The 19,250-nt window shown below is 37.4% G+C and overlaps 1 protein-coding gene across 2 annotated transcripts in view; it reads right to left on the reverse strand.

Annotated features, from left to right (window-relative positions):
* Positions 1 to 19,250, reverse strand: part of NRIP1 (nuclear receptor interacting protein 1) — a 105,241-nt gene that overhangs the window by 20,295 nt on the left and 65,696 nt on the right. The gene's annotated exons all lie outside the window — the stretch shown is intronic.

Here is a 19,250-nt window from a genome sequence, read left to right on the forward strand (position 1 = left end):
CATTAAAGTATGCCTGTCAACTCGGAAAATGAAGCTACTAGCACACCATCAGCAGGCTACTTACTTACTTTAAATGGTTTTATTTTTATTGAAGAAATTGCGGTGCGTGCTTTACCCTGATCTCTTATTTGCCCATCTATCCATAAAACCAAGTGTTTGAAGTACCAATCTCAGGAACAATAGCCAGAAAATGCTAATCTGAGAACCAGTTCTGCTCTTGGCCACGTTTAGGGCACATTCTGTCTGTGCAGCAGGGATAGTGACACATGCTCCTTGGCATGGCACCTGCCACTCATAGTCAGATACAGATCCAGGTTGGGGAGAGTCAGGAGGCTTTAGAGGATGACTCCGGTATGCTGAGGAGACAGAGGCAGATTAGCGGTCTAGGGAACATGGGTCAGGGCTTTTTTGATTTCAATTATTGGACCAAAAATATTTCAGAACAACTTTTCTCTTAACAATAAAGAACATTAAAAACAACTACTTACTTCCTACTATTAGTATCATTTAATAAAATTAACTCACTTTAACACTGAAAACTAAAATCTTTAATGAAAATCATCATTTTTCTGTTGCTTTTTGTCGAGATAGAATGATGATGTGTGGAATGGCACATATATACTATATTGATCTCTTCACTATTTAGTAGTTCATTTGACTTTTTTTTTTTTTTTTTTTTTTTGAGACAGAGTCTTTCTCTGTCACCCAGGTTGGAATGCAGCAACGCGATCTCGGCTCAGCACAACCTCCGCCTCCCCAGGATCAAGCGATCCTCCTACCTCAGCATCCTGAGCAGCTGGGACCACAGGCACACACCACCATGCCTGACTAATTTTTGATTTTTGTAGGGACGGGTTTTACCGTATTGCCCAGGGTGGTCTCAAGCTCCTGGGCTCAAGAGATCCTCCTGCCTTGGCCTCCCAAAGTGTTGAGATTACAGGCATGAGCCATGGTGCCCGGTCCTAGTTCATTCAACTCTTAAATTACTTAAATCTTTACATCGGAATTTCCCACTGTTTATATTTTGCTTTGTGTTTTGGTCTTCACCTTGCTTTCAATTATCACATTTATATAAAATATACAATTTGTTCTATAGAAATTCTTGTCATTAAACAAGAGGTTATAAATAAGACAGCAGGGGAGAAACAGGGCAGTAAGAAGAATAAAGAACCTTCTGCTTAGTGCCCGTCCCCCTATATCATCCTTACCATCCTCATCTTTTGAGGAAAAATACATCAGACTTAAAAATGCATAGAGAATCCTGTAATAAGCCCCATTGGTTTACAGTCAAGCTAAACAACTAGGACATCTCTTTCATTCTGTAAGTCTCAGCTGACAACTCATCTTCTCTTTAGGCAGCCTTCACTGAACTCCATAGCCTGAGGGTCGTTTTTCCTCTCTGTGACTCCACAGCACTCAGTAGATCTTTCAATCATCTTGCTTACAAAAACTGTACAGTCACACATCATTTTATTGTGCTTTGCTTCATTGTACTTTGCAGTTATTGTGTGTTTTTTTTTTTTTTTTTTTTTTTTTTTACAATCTGAGGATTTGTGGCAATCCTGTCGAGGAAGTCTATTAGTACCACTTTTCCAACAGCATGTGCCCACTGTAGCTCTAGGTCTCATTTAGGTATTTCTCACAATATTTCAAGCTTTTTCATTATTATTCTATCTGCTATGGCGATGTGTGATCTTTGGTGTTACTATTATAATTGTTTTGTGGTTCCATGAACTGTGCCCATATCACAACATACTTAATAAATATGTATGTTCTGATTGCTCCGCCACTTAGCTGTTCCCATCTCTCTCCCTCTCCTCAGTCCTTTTTATTGCCTGAGACACAACAATACTGAAATTAGATCAATGAATAACCCTACAATGGCCTCTGTGTGTTTTGCATGTCTCACACTTTAAATCAAAAGCTAGAAATGATTAAGCTTAGTGAGGAAGGATATTGAAAGCCAAGACAGGCCAAAAGCTCAGCCTCTTGCACCAGTTAACCAAATTGCAAATGCAAAAAAAAAAAACACAATTATTGTAGGAAATTAAAAACGTCACTCCAGTGAACACGTGAATGATAAGAAAACAAAACAACCTTTTTGCTGACATACAGAAAGTTTTTGTGGTCAGGATTTAAGATCAAACCAGCTATAACATTCCCTTAAACCAAAGCCTAACCCAGAGCAAGGCCCTAACTCTCGTCAATTCTATGAAGACTGAGAGAGGTGAGGAAGCGGCAGAGGTGGTTCATACGATTTAAGGGAGAAAACAATAAAACACTGCAAAGGGAAGCAGCAAATGCTGACAGAAAAGCTCAGCAAGAAAAGCCAGAAGATCTAGCTGAGTGAAATAAATGATGAAGGTGGTTACACTAAACAGATTTTCAATGGAGACAAAACAGCCTTAAATTGGAAGAAGATGCCATCTAGAAATTTCACAGCTAGAGAGAGGTCAATATCTGGCTTCAAAGCTTCAAAGGAAAGACTGACTCTCTTGGTAAAGGCTGATGAAGCTGGAACTTGAGGTTGAAGCCAATGCTCATATACCATTCCAAAAATCCTAAACCCTTAAAAATGACGATAAATCTACTCTGCCTTTGCTACATAAATGGAACAACAAAGCCTGGAGGAAAGAACATCCGTTTACACCATGATTTGCTGAATATTTTAAGCCCACTGTTGGGACCTAGTGGACAAAAACAAAGATTCCTTTCAAAATATTACAGGCCATGTACCTGTACACTAAGAGCTCTGATGCAGTCGTATAAGGAGATTAATGTTGTTTTTACACCTGCTAACACAACAGCCATTCTGCAGCTCATGGATCAAAGAGTAATTTTGACTTCATATCTTATTGGAAAAACATTTTCTAAGGCTTTAGCTGTCATCAAAAGTGATTCCTCTGATTGGATCTGGGCAAAGTCAACTGAAAAGCTTCTGAAAAGGATTCACCATTCTAGATGTCAAACATTCATGATTCATGAAGGGAGGTCAAATATCAACATTTGCAACTTCATGGATGACTTTGAGGAATTCAAGACTTCGGTGGAAGAAGCAACTGCAGATGTGGTAGAAAAAGCAAAAGAACTAGAAGTGAGCCTAAAGATGTGGGTAAATTTCTGTAACCTCATAATAAAACATAAATGAATGAGGAGTTGCTGCTGTTTTTTTTTTTTAAACTCCTGAGCTCAAGTGATCCTCCCACATCAGCCTCCCAAAGTGCAGGGATTACAGGCGTGAGCCACTACACCCAGCCTGAGGAGTTGCTTCTTACACATGTGTAAAGAAAGCAGTTTCTTGAGATGGAATCTACTCCTGGTGAAGAGGCTGTGAACACTGTTGAAAAAACGACAAAGGATTTAGAATATTCTGTAAATATCAACTTAGTAGATAAAGCAGTGGCAGGTTTGAGAGGACTGACTCTCTTTTTGAAAGAAGTTCTCCTGTGGGTAAAATGCTATCATCAAACAGCAACACATGCTACAAATATTCCATGAAAGGACGTCAGTCAACATGGCGAACTTCATTGTTGCCTTATTTTAAGAAATCATTACAGAGACCCCAGCCTTCAGCAGCCACCCCGATTGTTCAGCAGCCATCAACATGGAGCCAAGGTCTCCACCAGAAGAAAGATTACAGCTCTCTGAAGGTTCAGAGGATCGTTAGTATTTTTTTAGCTGTAAGGTATTTTTAAGGTATGCACATTATTTTTACATAATGCTATGGCACACTTAACAGACTATAGTATAGTGTAAACATAACTTTTATATGGACTGAAAAACAAAAAAAATGTGCTTGCTTTACTGAGGTATTCATTTCATGCAGCGTCTGGAACTGAACCTGCAATATCTCTGAGGTATGCCTGTGTTTTGGTTTGTTAAGGCCTGGCTCCCCATGAGAGTATAAACTCCTTATGGGCAAGAATTATGTCTTTTTCATCTTTACATCTTAACACCTAGCAGAGGCAGCATTCCTAGTAGAACATGCTGTAAACAGCAAGTAAACCTTTTGGAGCCTTGGTCTGCAAAATAAGGAGTGGGCTGTCATAATTCTATGGGAACAGGAGAATTAAAATGATATGACAATGTTATTTAAAATGATGGTTTCAGATCCAATATATCTTTTTCCCTGGAATATAAATTAACAAAAAAGGCACAAAATTAAAGAATAATAAAGTATTTTATCCTACAGAGAGGTCTGTGAGTTTAGAAAACATGCGTGACTAATATTATGGTAGAAAACCCAGAAGATTTAAGCTATCTATCTATCTATCTATCTATCTATCTATCTATCTATGAGACAGAGTCTCCCCTCTGCCACTCAGGCTGGAGTGCAGTGGTGTGATCTCGGCTCATTGTAACCTCTGCCTCCTGGGTTCAAGCAATTCTCCTGCCTCAGCTTCCCAAGTAGCTGGGACTACAGGCCTGCGCCACCATGCTCGGCTAATTTTTGTATTTTTAGTAGACACGGGGTTTCGCTATGTTGCCCAGACTGGTTCTGAACTCCTGACCTCAAGTGATCTACCCGCCTCTGCCCCCCAAAGTGCTGGAATTACCAGCGTGAGCCACCATGCCTGGAAAAGCATTTTAAAAATATACATATTTTTAGAGTGTTTTAAAGTTTTTGTAAGATATCTTTATTTTACCACTTGTTTATAAAGAACTGATCATACTAATTTGGTTTCCTTTAGTTGCTGTTTCCCATGTCAAGGTTAGTAAGATCTGGTATGGATTTAGGTTATATCAAGAATGAGTATACGCTTCAAAATACCAGTTCCATCAAGCTTTTCATCATTTTTCCTTTTCAAATTACCTCCCCTAGATAAAGATGAAAACCCAGTTAACATTAAAATACTACTTTGTTACATTTTCTTTTGATGGAGATATTAAGAAACGAAGTATCACATCAAAAGATTTAGTCTCTAAAACCATTCATTTTAAAAAAAACGGTTAAAATGAAATAGGCAAAGTAAGCCTTTATGCAAGAAAGCCTTTTTATTTATTGATTTTTTTTACAGTATCAACCACAATTAAGAAACTATTTCTCTGTGCCCATTTTAAAAATCAATCATTGAAGCAGATAATAATTGTATGCCAAAGAATTTGAGCCCTTTAAATGTGTGATAAAGATTAAATCAAATTGGTCAAAGTTATTCTTGGAATGATCTTTTTAATTTCAATCTGTATTTGTTGAAGAGCTTCAAGTATGAATGTTCAATGAATATGGCTAAATAAAAACAGTATCTTAACATAAAGTGATTAATTATGATACGTAAAAGTAGTGAAATTCCCTTTTAAATAACTGGAACCTGAAAAACTAAAAACCAATTCAACAAAAACAACCATTACCCAAGTAAGTCTTGAATACCGATGCAAGATGACTCCACATGTCATTGCCATGGCTTTCGACTTTTTACCACATTAGCATGCTGCCATTAGCAGAAACATAAAATCAAGAAAATCACTCCTCTGACCTCTTTCAAAGAACTTCAGATCCACTCTTGCCTTGTGGCATAGTATTAAACCTTAATAACATTTCTCAGGTCTGAGAAGGCTAAAAAGTCATGTGGGTCCAGAAAAGATCTCACTTTGCTGTGAATGGATAAGATTTAGAAACCCAGTGTTCTAAAATGCATAGTAAGACACTCTTTTATTTAGGCAATTGTTTAGGTATTTGCTTTAAATATATGATACATCAAATCAAATTTCCTTGTCTATAATTAGAAAAACGGAGATTTTTGGCATATATTTTATTCATTTGAACTAATGACTTAAACTAAACTTACAAACATCTTATCCTTCATAATACCAGATTACACAAATTTAAAGAACTTGTATCCAATTGGAAGAGCAGCTAATTTTTATGAGGTGAAATCTATTTTTCTCTAATAATCTTGCCACTGGCTATTGTTTTCATAATAGCATGGCATGTAAAGTAATTCTCCAAACATGACAGAATCATAATTTAAAGGTTGGGAGGCAGTTGAAAAGTCATCTGCCTAATCAATCATCCTATCTGATGCTTAATCCCCTTTATAACCCATTTGCTACCTCTGGTTATCTAGTTTATTTCTAAAAACCTCTAGTGACCATGAACTGTCTTCCAAGACAGATGGCTCTGGGTTCAACTTCTTCTGGCTCTACCACTTACCAACTCTTTGATCTTGGGAAAGTTGGCTACTCTGGAAAGTTTATCATTATTAAATGTGCAAAAGCACTAATGCCTGTTTCATAGAGCCCCTGTGCTGAACAAATGTGGTAATGCTCACAGAGCCTAGCCGCAGAGTCGCCGCTCAGTAAGAGTTCCTTGCATAACTCCAACAGTATGAAATTCTGCCTTGCACTGAGCTATAATCTGTTGAGTTTTAGTCTGACTATTGGTCTTTTTGGGGACACAGAAAACAAGGCTAATCCATCAGTTACCTTTCAACCATTAGAAAACTGCTGCCAGGTTCCACTGACCAGGTCTATCACCTTGTTAAGGCCAAGATAAGACAGTTAAAACCCATTGTTGACAGGGGCTTAGCAAAGGGCAAACAAAGGAAGACAAATGATCCTGAGGCCAGTCTGTGGTGGGTGCTGCAGAGATGCAATTCTTCACAAATTCTTGACTGGCCAAAACAGTGTATAAAACCTCCTGGGAGCTCTTGCCACTGACCGTTGCTTCCTACAAAGTGTATTATACATTTTAAAAGCCCTGCTTTGTCACAGGGCTTTAAGCCATACTCACCCTTCCTCAAATGAAATACTAGGATAGAGTTGTCTTTGATTCTCCTCATGGGGTTGGTTAATACATTATTTATCCTCATTCCCATGTTACCAGGGCACTAAAGCTCAGAACAACTGAGTGGTTGGTTAATTTTCCAGTAAGTGCCTGATCCAAAACCACATCAAGGTCCTCTGGAACATAGTCTTTCGTATCATATTCAATTGCCACAGACTGTAACAAATGTGGATTTGAAAACTTTTCGTAAAGCAAAATTTATGCAGCACTCTTGAGAATTCTGGATTACTTTTCCCACTCTAAAATCTTGTCTCTGCCACTGTCAGTCTCTTGCTTTTATTAGGAAGGCCACAAAGCATTGTGGTGAAAAGAACAGTCTCTGGATTCCTGACTCTGCTATTCAGTAGTGGATCACTTTGGTCGATTTACTTAACTGTTTTGAGGCTCAGTTTTTTCAGCTGTAAAAGAGGAATAATAACAGTATCTACCTTATAAAACTGTTGTATTAAATAAAAGGTACATGTAAAACACTTAGTATAGTATCTCACATTTTCTAAGCACTCAATGAATGTTAATTGTTTTATTATTCACAGACAAAGCTTCAGCCCAGAGAATTTTCTCAAACAAAATTTTTTTTGACTTACTAGTCACCCTATATAAATAGAGCTCCTTGAGGGTTAGGATTGTCTTTTGTCTTTAGATAGATAGACAGATAGATAGATAGATAGATAGATAGATAGATAGATAATATAGATAGATTATATATATCCTGAAAAACTAAAAAGAAAAAGCATTTGGATCTGTAAAATAATTTAATAATCTAGGTAATTAATTCTTTCACTTATAATTTTGTGTGACAGGTTTACTTAAAGCAAAAAGTAATTTCATATACAAAAGATGCATATAATTTCTTCCTTACCTAAACCTTTTTCTTAAGAACCGGTTCCCAAACCACAGACCTCAGGAGAATGGAACAACACTGGGAACCTAACTAATGGACCAATCATTTCCTCTCTTGACATCTGGAATTCAGAGAGAGACAGAAAGCTTCATTGTGGAGTGGACTTCATGAGGCCACATTTCAGATTAGTGCCTAGAGGAGTCAGTATTCTGAGAGAAAAGATTGAAGTAAGCACATAGAGAGAAGCAGAGATGAGGGAGGCAAAACGAGGAGAGGAGAGGGAAGGGACAGCAGGGAGGTGCTGAACGAATGGCTTTCCAGCTTCAGGAGGGGCAAAGTACTCCTGTCACCGGGTTCCTGAAGAGTTTGCTGCATGCCTCTAACAAGTCCTCCTGAGCTTTGTTGAGGGGCTTCTGTTCCTGTAATCACACCACCCCTAAGACACTGCAGTAACATTATGTAAGACAAACTGCACATTTTAATCCATGGTCCTGAAGAACTCTGCAAACGCTCTTTTTTCTCACTTTTCCTATGGTGCCTTTACCTCACGTATGGTCAAAGAGCAACATGTGGCTCTGAATTTCATATGGGGAAAGTTAATAGCACAGAGATAAATAAGATGTCCAAGGTCATACTTACAGTTTGTAAGGGCAGAACCAACAACAGAATTTCATATTTCTTATTCCGAGGGGCCTGCACTAACCAATAAACCAACTGCCTCCCTTGATGAAACTAAAGTATGCCAATTATCCAAACTGTGTAGGAAACATTGACCAAAACAGGGGTTAATTGGACACTGGTTGTTTTAATTCCATAATCAGCTCCTTCCCTGAGCTACCCTGGGAGTGAATAACATATCTTTTGCAGGAATGGGAAGGAGGCCAGCACAGGCCATCTGGCTGAACATGTCCTTTCCTCAAGTTATCCCTGCAGCTGTGTGAAACTTACTGATGTTGAAGAACTTTATGGTTTAATTTGCTTTATCATGTTCCCTCTATTCTATTAAAATTAAAAGTAGACACATCTTTATGTTCATATTAGCCACGCAGTTTCCCTGACTCCAAAGTTATGGAATATACGTGAACATATATAGTCTATGTGTGTGTGGAGGTGAGGAGGAGGGGAGCCTGAAATTTTTGGATGTCAAGAAAGACGTTTCATATTCAAAAAGAACAATTCATTTAGACTAGGGCCACTAGAAAAGAAACAAAAACTTGTTATTCTTTTCACATGAAAATGAAACTAAAATACTGGTCTTATTAATCATGATAAAAAAGAAACATGAAAGAGAATAGGTAGCTTATTTCCTTGCCCATTTTCCCCACTTCTCCTACTTTGTAAATTTGTAAATATGACAATAAATCTAGACTATTAAGTGGGAGAGTATTTCCTAATACTCTAGAATACTCTAGAATCAGATGTGCATCCATCAAGTGGGTTCAGTCACGATTCTAGCGCCACTAGCTTAAGAGTCGCTCCAGAAGGTGAGCATGTATTTTTTCCCTCTCAACAATTCTCTCTTCCTGCCTCCCTCCACCCCTCCTCCTACATGGTTTACTTTCTTCTTTTCTCCATCTTTTATTCCTCAAGTTTGAATGTATTTCTACCTGTCTTACTCATGAACATTGCTGGCATTCAGATACTGACATAATGCCACCATATTCCTTATGCTGGGAACTGTGTACTAGGGAGGGCCGGGGTGGGTTACTTTTAAGCAATGCAAATACTAATGCCCAAGTTTGGGTCAGACTAGGGCTGTCCAAGCCCCAGATGATGAGCCTTGAGCAAGGTTGAAGAGACTTGAGTAAGGATGACAATTAAAGAATGTAAAAAGGCAGTGTAGAGGGAATATCTTTACCCAATACACAATTTAGGTACTACGACTATTAACTAGAAGAAGGTAAGAGCCAGAGGGCAACAGTAAGAAACAGCCAAGAGGAAATGAAATCTTAAAAGAGATGCTGGTGTTCAAGCTATATGTGTGAACGGACATGGAAAATGAATTCCTAAAGTGAAACTCTAATGCAAAGACTGGGTGGATGGTTATATTGAGGTTGGCCAGCAAACAAAGACCAGATGGTTCTTCCTCAGAGGGCTAGATGGCAAAATATTAGATAAAAGGACCCTGATACAGCTAACTTCTATCATTTCTAGCATCATATGCCCGTATTTATAATAATAAATGGACATAGCATCTAATAATAAGTAGCCATCACACTGCCTGCAAAGTTCATAAGTGAAGTTGAGTGGGAAGAAGGGTTACTCTAGGTCAGGTAAGGCCAGTTGTACCTAAGGGCTCTACGTGCTTCTCTTGTTTCATTTGCTGCTGTCAACTATTAGGTTTCCACATGTCTCTACTTCTTCTTAAATAAACTCTGATGGCTCCTGGTCCTAGATTACAGCCCTGGCCCAAAATGTCTTGACAACAATTGCCTAAAGGAAGGAGTCAGGAACAATTATTCCATGGTGTGACGGCTAAGAAAAAGAGGCAAAGATTCCACTGCTGTAGTTCTAACTACTTCTCACTTACTTTCTTTGTGTATATCACGTAATGTGCCTCTTCTTATTAACAGGACCTGGGCTCTGTGGGACTACTCTGAATCTGTCCATGCAAACCAACCTTTGGAACTCTGGGGCTATGAGATAATGAAGAAGAAAAAAATGTTCTATGTGTTATTTTCCCTTTGTGCCTCACTCTATTCATTTAAAAACAGAAAGCTCAACAAGATCCTCTTTTGAGATTCTACTGCATTTTCCTGGGCTTTAGTTATTTTACCTCCTTATTTTAAAGGCCTTTTTGAGAATGTTGTTAGTTCAGCTGAACGTGATGACTCTGCCTTTCTTCCTCTGCTCTATCTTGTGGGACTGATGTTCCTTTCCGGCAGAAGCATGCATTTCCACTCCTGACAGAATAGGATGCCTTATTTCCCCTCCCCTATTACCCTCAAAAAGGGAGACTTGTTAAGTGTCACTCCAGAATTTTTGCCATTGAGTTTTAGAGATTATCATGGCCATAAAAAGGAAATAAAATTATTTGCATAAATAATGTCAAATTTTCAAAAAGCAAATGGAATAAAATACTCTTGTATAGAAAGGAAGAAATGAAAGGAAACAGGGTCACCGTTCCATTCATTTTCCCCACAATATTATTAACACCCAGGCATATGACAAATATTTGTCAAAAGACTTCCTAATATTAAACTGGAAGATGACTAAAAATATTGTCTATTTACATCTGAGATGGCAAGAAACCTCATCCAGAATTAAAAAGCTGATTTCCTTTAATCTTTTTTCTTTTTCCCCTTTCTCTGACCAACGTCTTCTCCTCTATTCTAAATATTATACATAGCCTAAAGAAAGTCAGTCTTGTTTTGTTTTGTGTGCTTTCAGACAGGTCCCACTCTGTTGCCCAGGCCAGAGTGTGGTGGTGTGACCATGACTCACTGCAGCCTGAAACTCCTGGGCTCAAGCAATCCCCCCACCTCAGCCTCCGGAATAGACGGGACTACAGTTGCATGCCACCATGCTTGGCTGATTTCACATGTTTATTTATTTATTTATTTATAGAGACGGGGTCTCGAAATGTTGCCCAGGTTGGTCTTGAACTCCTGGACTCAAGTGATCCCCCCACCAGGCCTCCCAAAGTGCTGGGATTATCGGCGTGAGCCACCAACCCCTGCAGAGTCTACATCTGAAATAAACCACAGAAGCAAGGATATCATTTAAACAATGTAACTTACCAATTCAGTCTGAGTGAGTTTTGTAGTTTATAACACATTGATGAAAACAGTTAAGTGTCTACATTCCGTTTACATAAGAGAATGCTATTCAAGCTTTTAAAATAAAAAACTTAAACTATTCCCCTCACCCCCCAAAAAGTCTAATTATAAAGATGGGTTTGCTACAAAATAATTAGCAAAACTGATTTACCAAGTAAGATGTCCTCCCGCTCACTGCCCCCCAAAAATACGTATACTGTAGGAATACTCCTAGGAAGTGACACAAGTGGAAGAAAAAATATTCTTTCAATATGCTGAAAACATCTACAGTGCACTAAAAAAAAGTCTCTAAATTTGGCAATACATTTCTTCCAAAAATGTTATTCAATAACATAAACATTATGAAGTAGAACTGGCTGTCCCATATGTTCCGAATAAAAGGGTTAAGCAGAGTCCTGCATAACTAGCAAAGTGGAAGAATAAATGGTAAGATTAAGACATACACATACAAACATTAAAATCTAAATATCAGAACAACTAAATAAAAATTTACCTTGCATCTCTACTTTTAACTATATAATAAAAAATGGTCATTGGACAGCTGATACTTGTCAAATCTCAGCAAACTTATGACTGAGAAGGGATAAAAATGGTTAAACCTTAAAATATCTGTTCAATAATCTGTTTTTAATTATCAAAAAAATGTTGACATGAAAGGCACTTCTACAATTGCAAAGGGAAACCTTGTATTTTGCATGGCTATGTAGGTATACCTTTGTGTTATCAGTGGTGAGTCTGGAGATAAAAGATGATCACACATAACCAACTAAAACTGAAACCAGTAATGACAAAAAAAAAAAATCAGGGCTAAGAAGCTTCCTATACTTGACTTCATAAACTATTTTACTGTGTTGGTTACTCAGAGGACTAGAGACCACTCCAATCCACAAATTGTCAACCTCAACAATTTAAATGTACGAGTCGGATTTTCCACAGTTCACTTCTGAAAGATCTTCATTTATACAAAAATCCCTTCTATATTCATATCCAAAAGATACCATGAGCCTTAAAAACAGTTAACACTGGGGCTCAACCATTTGCTATGTAACCCCAGGTTAAATGTGTCTGAGCCTCAGTTTAACATGCATAACAATGTATTTAATGGAGCAGTTGTGAAAACGAAAGATGACAACGTCAGCCTGGGCAACACAGTGAGACCCCATCTCTAAAAAAATAAAAATAAAAAAATAGCTAGGTGTGGTGACATGTGCCTGTGGTCCCAGCTTCTTGGGAGGCTGACACGGGAGGATTGCTTGATCCCAGGAAGTTGAGGCTGCAGTGAGATGAGATCATGCCACTGTACTCCAGCCTGGGCAACAGAGAGAGATATGTCTCAAAAAAAAAAAAAAATGACAGTGTATATACAACAAACCAATCCAACACAGGAGGTCCTCAAGAAATGTTAATTCACCTTTTTCCTTCTTTGTATTACTTATATCTGTAGTATTGATCATGATTTATATAATTATTTTAATATAATCTTATATTAATTAGGCAAAGTCTATCCTTCCAAAATCAAGCACTATAGTGGAAACTAAAGTAAGTAGTACTACTTTGAAAATGTTTTGATACTCAAGTATCTTAAACAATTTTCTGTATAATACCATGTACCAAGTATCTGGTATTTCCAATTCCTGACACATTCTGACATCTACAGTTAGATCATGTATTTATATATTTTACTACGCCTTGGTACTTTCAATCATATGACACTGCTTAGTCACAATAAGCCTATTGATTCCTCTATCCTATTGTTTATAAAACCATCCATTAAAGGCAAATTGTAAGATTTTTTTGGGGGGAGCGGTGGGGGCACAGACTGAGTCTTGCTCTATCGCCCAGGCTGGAGTGCAGTGGTACGATCTCAGCTCACTGCAACCTCCGCCTCCTGAGTTCAAGTGATTCTTGTGCCTTAGACTCTCAAGTAGCTGGGATTACAGGGGTGCACCACTACTCCTGGCTAATTTTTGTATTTTTAGTAGAGACAAGGTTTCGCCATGTTGACCAGGCTGGTCTCAAACACCTGACCTCAAGTGATCCGCCTACCTCAGCCTCCCAGAATGCTGGGATTACATGCAAATTGCAAGATTTTTATGCTATACAGAGAGTTTTCTTGAGTGCTATCTAACTTTTTTATTATTTTCATTTAACTAGGGAAAATAAAACTATTAGCTTACTGAAAAGGATCAGCCTTCTGAGTGATGACATGGATCAACTTTAATTTCACTCAAGAAACAATTTTTTAAAAATAGAAATTTTCACTGGAACTTCAAATGAACTTTGCTTTTTACAGTGAAAAACATTGTTGTCAACTGCAAACGATATACAACAGGCATTTTGTGAAGATATTTCGTTTCAAAGATACCTTTAAAAAGTGGACAGCACACTGAAGCCAAGAGAACCAGCCTTAAAGTCAGGTGGCCAGGCTTTGAATCTTAGGTTCAGGTAGCAACATTTCTGAGATTCTAGGTATAATATTAACTATTTAACAGGGTTGTAAAAAAAAATGAAAGCACCTAACACTGTGTCTGCTATACTCTTAAGTACTCAACAAGTTCAAGTATTTTAGAGCAAATTTTATTTTTCCCTCTGAAGTAAAAGCAAAAACCTATACTCACCTGCCTTGTATTTTATCAGTACTACAAAATAAATCCAAAACCTTTTGCCATCACTCAGTAGTATAAGTAACAATAAAAACCCAAAGGGTAATAATTATTCCAATTTCATACACATTAAATGATGGTATTGCAAATATAGCTTCTGATCCAAATAAAACAAATGGAAAATGTAACTCACATTCATGCAGACAGACAACCACATACATACTAAATAAAAGGAGTAACTAGATAAGCAGAAATCACAAGACATATGTCCAAGATCTGAGTTTTAGCCTAGAGACTGTCATTTGCTACCAGTATTAACCTTGGCAGCTTGCATTTAATTACTTTAAGTCTCAGTTTCTTCATTTACAAAAGAGGAAGAAGGAGTCCTACTGCAGAGAATAGTTGGGAAGATTACAGGCTGGACTGTATGAGGAGGTTTCTTAAATCTGGGATACAAGGCCTTCTGAGAAATGTACATGTAGGCCTATGGGATCTGAGATTGTCAGTAGCTTCCAATAAATCATCAATTACTCAAACCACAAAATATTATGAAATGTAGGTTTGTCAAAACGCTTCGGAATCTTTAAAGCTATAAATGATTTTAAAGTCGTGTTAAACTTCCATGAATTACAGTGTTCTGGGAGAGTGAGAGATTTAATTTTGTAAGAATTTTAATATTTCACAAATATGGAAGAGAATTCTTACATATGTAAAACTATAGCCTAGGAAATTCTGTCAAATAAGACTGAGAAACTCACTGGTGATTACAGAGACTATTTTTAATGTAAATCTGTCTGACAACTGTTGTGATAACTGGTTTAGCTGTGTGTGTGCGTGTGTGTGTGTGTGTATTACTGTATTCACTTCCTAACTGGCCCTCCTCCAACACATTTTCCACACTGCAGCCAATGCTCTTTGTAAAAGGTAAATCTCTTGGCTAAAAACTCATAATAGTTTCTATTTCACTTAAGACTAAAGTCTGAATTCCTTTCTATGGTTTGGAAGGCTCTGCATCAACTGGCTCCAGTGCATCTGACCAGCCTTATCTCGCATCATTTAGTCCTTTGCTCATTCATTACGCTCCAGCCAGGCGATGTCCAGCAGTAATGTAATGGGAGCCACCAATATAACTTTAAATTTTCTAGTAGCCAAACTTTTTCAAAGTTGAAAAAAAGTAAAATTGAGTATATTTTATTGAACGAAACATACCATGGTATCAGTATGAAATCACCATAAAATTCTTAAGATACTTCACATTCTTTTCGTAGTACTAAGTCCTTCCTCCAAGCTGGTGTGTATTTTACACCTACAGACTACCTCCACTCCAGAAAGCCGCATGTGGCTTGTGGCTCGTAGCTTCTTCATAGGACAGTACAGCTCTAGCTACACAGACTTCTCTGGATCCCAGAACACCAACAGTGCTCTCTGGTCTTTGGGCATCTGTGTGTGTGGTTCTCTGTTTTGAGAAAGTTCTTTCTGGCTTTCTTATGGCTGGCTCCTTTGCCTCCTTCCCCAAACTCAGCTTAAATATCACCCGCTAAGGTAAGTCTTTCCCAATGACTTTAGGCAAACAGTCTCCCCATTTATTCCCTAGCAGAGCACCTCGGAGATCACAGTTGTCTTACGACTTCTCTCATTCTGTCATTTTTTGTGCTTGCTTTCCTTGCTTTTCACATATTTGTTTATGTCCTGTTTTCTACTACTAGACTGTAACTATTGCTCCATGAGAACAAGGACCACTTTTATTCTGTTCACCATGGGCACATGTGAGATAACTGAATTTTTGCTAAATATAATAAATGCATGTCATTGCTCTTAGTTGCTCCCTGACCACTTCTATACATAATATTCAGAAACAACTGGGAGCATAATATACACACAAGAAAACAATAAATATATACATAATTATTTAAATTATAAACCAAATAAAGACGCTTACACGATATAATTTTTGAAAAATCCTTATTTTCAAGACACTTTTATAAAGATAAAAAATCACTTTATTAAAAATTACAAGTACTATCCAATTAAAAAACAAAACTTTACTTAAACTCAAATCAAATCATAAGGCATTTCGAATATTTCTCCCTTTCCTGCCTTCCTGAGAAAAGTATTGTGTTAATTGCTATTCATTTGGCATTCACACTTTTAAAGTCAGATCACCCCAGTCTCCTATAGATCTACAAAAAAATCTTTAAATGCCAAGAAATTTTTACAATTAAAGGGAGAAAAAAGTCAGGAAACTATGAGTGATATTTGAAGAAAGATAAAGGTTTAATTAAGATTTAAACAAATTAAATTTTACCTTTTCTGCTCTTAACTCTCATTTTCCAAATCATTTATTATAATTCTAAACTGAGATTCACAGCTCCTTCAGACGTATTATATTTTTAAGTGGAAAGGTGAGCACTGACAATTATGCAGTTTTTGATACATATTTTAATAAATTCGGTACGAATAAAAATCACATAACTGATCATGACAAAGAATATATACTTTGGGAGAGGAAAAAATATGACTAAAGTCACAGAGCATTATCTAGGTTAAAAATTGAGAATAAATTAATAGGTAAAAGATAGAAATAAATGGTTGGATACAGCTCCCATATTATGGTTACCTAGTCAAGTCATCTGTTATTAACAGCAGGATAAAAAAATATGTCAGTAGAGGACATGGTAAATCTTACACATAGACGCACAAACCCACAAAAATCATCTTTATATATATTATTTATATTATCCTTGAATATATATGAAAAATATATTTTTATATTTATAGATATACACATAAATATATTTATATATACAATTTATATATAATTTGTACATACTCCAGGTATTATACAATTGTCTTCTCATTTAATCCTCATAACCTAAAGAGGAAGACACTAAAATAATCCCCATTTTGCAGATGGGGAAACTGGTGTAAAGAGGTGAAATAATTTGCTTGCACACTTTGCCCAACTGTTGGACTAAAGAACGAGGCCTGGACATTTATTTTCCAGTAATTGGAGGGAAAGGGTTAGAAACAGTTTAGCCACCATCCCTATGACCTGTAAGCTTATAAACTTAATTTTGAGCATGAGACAGCCATGTCTCCAAACCACACTGCTAGCTTCTAGTAGTTTCTCCAGTATCTCTGTGTTTGGTCAATTTGGCTTTGTGATCATGTCTCTAGTTCCTTGTTCATTTCTCTACTGGAGATAAAACCAAGTCAGGAATGTAGCCCATGTGGTTGAAGGCCTGACCCACCTACAGCTAAGTCTGTCAGCACCTTGAACTAGGCATGTGATTTTTGGATGGACCTTCTCAGTCTTTAACTTGAATATTTATCTGACATGTACCGCTGGGACCTATCTGCAAACCCCAGCTCCAACCCCAGGAGTCTAATCTGTCCCTGAACAATCTGAATTAGAATATTTCTTGAATTTCTTGAAAAGTCAGCATTTAATTATCACTGAAGGAAGCAAGCACTGCCCCTTGGTGGTCCCCACATGGCAAGAGTCTCAATTGGCTGCCTTCCTCTGCAAAGCCATGACTATATTATTAAAGAAAACACTGCCACAGATATCAAATATCCACAGACTATATAACATGTTTGTGACTGTGCTACAGTTGACCCTTGAACAACGCTGGCTTGCACTGTGTGTGTCCACTTATAAGCGAATTTTCTTCCATTTCTGCCAATCCTGAGACAGCAACACCAACTCCTTAGCCTACTTAATGTGAAGATGATGAGGATAAAACCTTTATTATGATCTACTTCCACTTAGCAAAGAGTGAATATATTTTCTCTTCCTTATGGTTTTCTTCAGACATCTTCTTTCCTCTAGCTAACTTTATTATAAGAATACAGTATATAAAACATAAAAAATACAAAATACATGTCAATCAACTGTTTTAATGTTATCGGTGAGGCTTCTGGTCAACAGTAGGCTATCAGTAGTTAAGTTTTGAGGGAGTCAAAAGTTATACGCAAATGTTTTAACTGCACAGTGGCTGGGACTCCTAATCCCCACATTGTTCAAGGGTCAACTGTATTCACAAGTTTATTCCAATGTGAACTCTCTTAGAAAGAGAGAGAGAGAGAGGCAGGCTCTTGCTCTGTTGTCCAGGCTGGAGTGCAGTAATTCAATCACAGCTCCCCACAACCTTGAACTCTTGGGCTCAAGCAATCCTCTCTCCTCAACCTCCCAAGTAGCTAGTTAATTTTTTAATTTTTAGTAGCGATAGGGTCTTACTATGGTGCCCAGACTGATCTTGAACTCCTGGGCTCAAGCAATCCTCCTACCTCAGCCTCCCAAACTGCTGGGCTTACAGGGGTGAGCCGCTGTGCCTGGCCACTGTAATTTTATGTAAAGTTTTCTTCTCAAACTTTTATATCTTTCTTCATAATACTAAATATGTTGTCACCCATTCTTGGCATAGGAGTCTACTGACTCCACATCCATAGGGAGCAATTGAAAATTCTGTGTGTGTGAGTTTGCTTTGATTTATGTTCTATTTGGTTATAAACTTTACTGCAGCTACAGGAATAAAATTTGGCTAATATAAACATAACAATTATTATTTCAGAAGCATAAAATTGAACCAAGAGTTGATACCAGGTTAAAAAAAAAATCACTTTTTTAAAAGCTAGATGATTTGTGTTTTAGCCCTGGCTCAGGTCCTAAGCAGTTTTATAACAGTTATGGCTAAGTAGGAACTTGCCTAAAGCCCAGTGTTCTCATCAGTTAAACGAACTCTTTATAATAATTCCTAAGGTTCCTACTGCTCAAGAACTCCAGTCCAAGCCTAGCTAACACTGGATACCAAGTAACACTGCATGCTCATTTACTGAACTTAGGGAAGTATCACCCACATAAAGTTGTTCTCATGAATGTCTTCCATTTCATGGCTTAATAGTCATAATAACATGTCAAACGTTTGTTTTCTCTGTAGTTTAATGTACCTAGATATATCTGACTAAAATTAACAGGTGATTTTCTTGGATGTTTAAAATAATTTGTTGATATTGGTTAATAAGCATAATGTACCTAAACTGACAAGATGAAACTCTAAGAATTAGATTTCACAGCTTAACAAAATTCAACAACACAGCAGATCTGCATATGAGGGGAAAGAATAGAGGCAATTTGAAGTGAAGAAGAACTCAAAGCACACATTTGGAAGAAGTACACTTTAAGACTCAGTCACTTGAACTACTCTGACTGGAAAACAATTCCATAAACACGATTCAGCGGT

This window comes from Nomascus leucogenys, chromosome 25, assembly GCF_006542625.1.
Source record: "Nomascus leucogenys isolate Asia chromosome 25, Asia_NLE_v1, whole genome shotgun sequence".
Taxonomy (NCBI): domain Eukaryota; kingdom Metazoa; phylum Chordata; class Mammalia; order Primates; family Hylobatidae; genus Nomascus; species Nomascus leucogenys.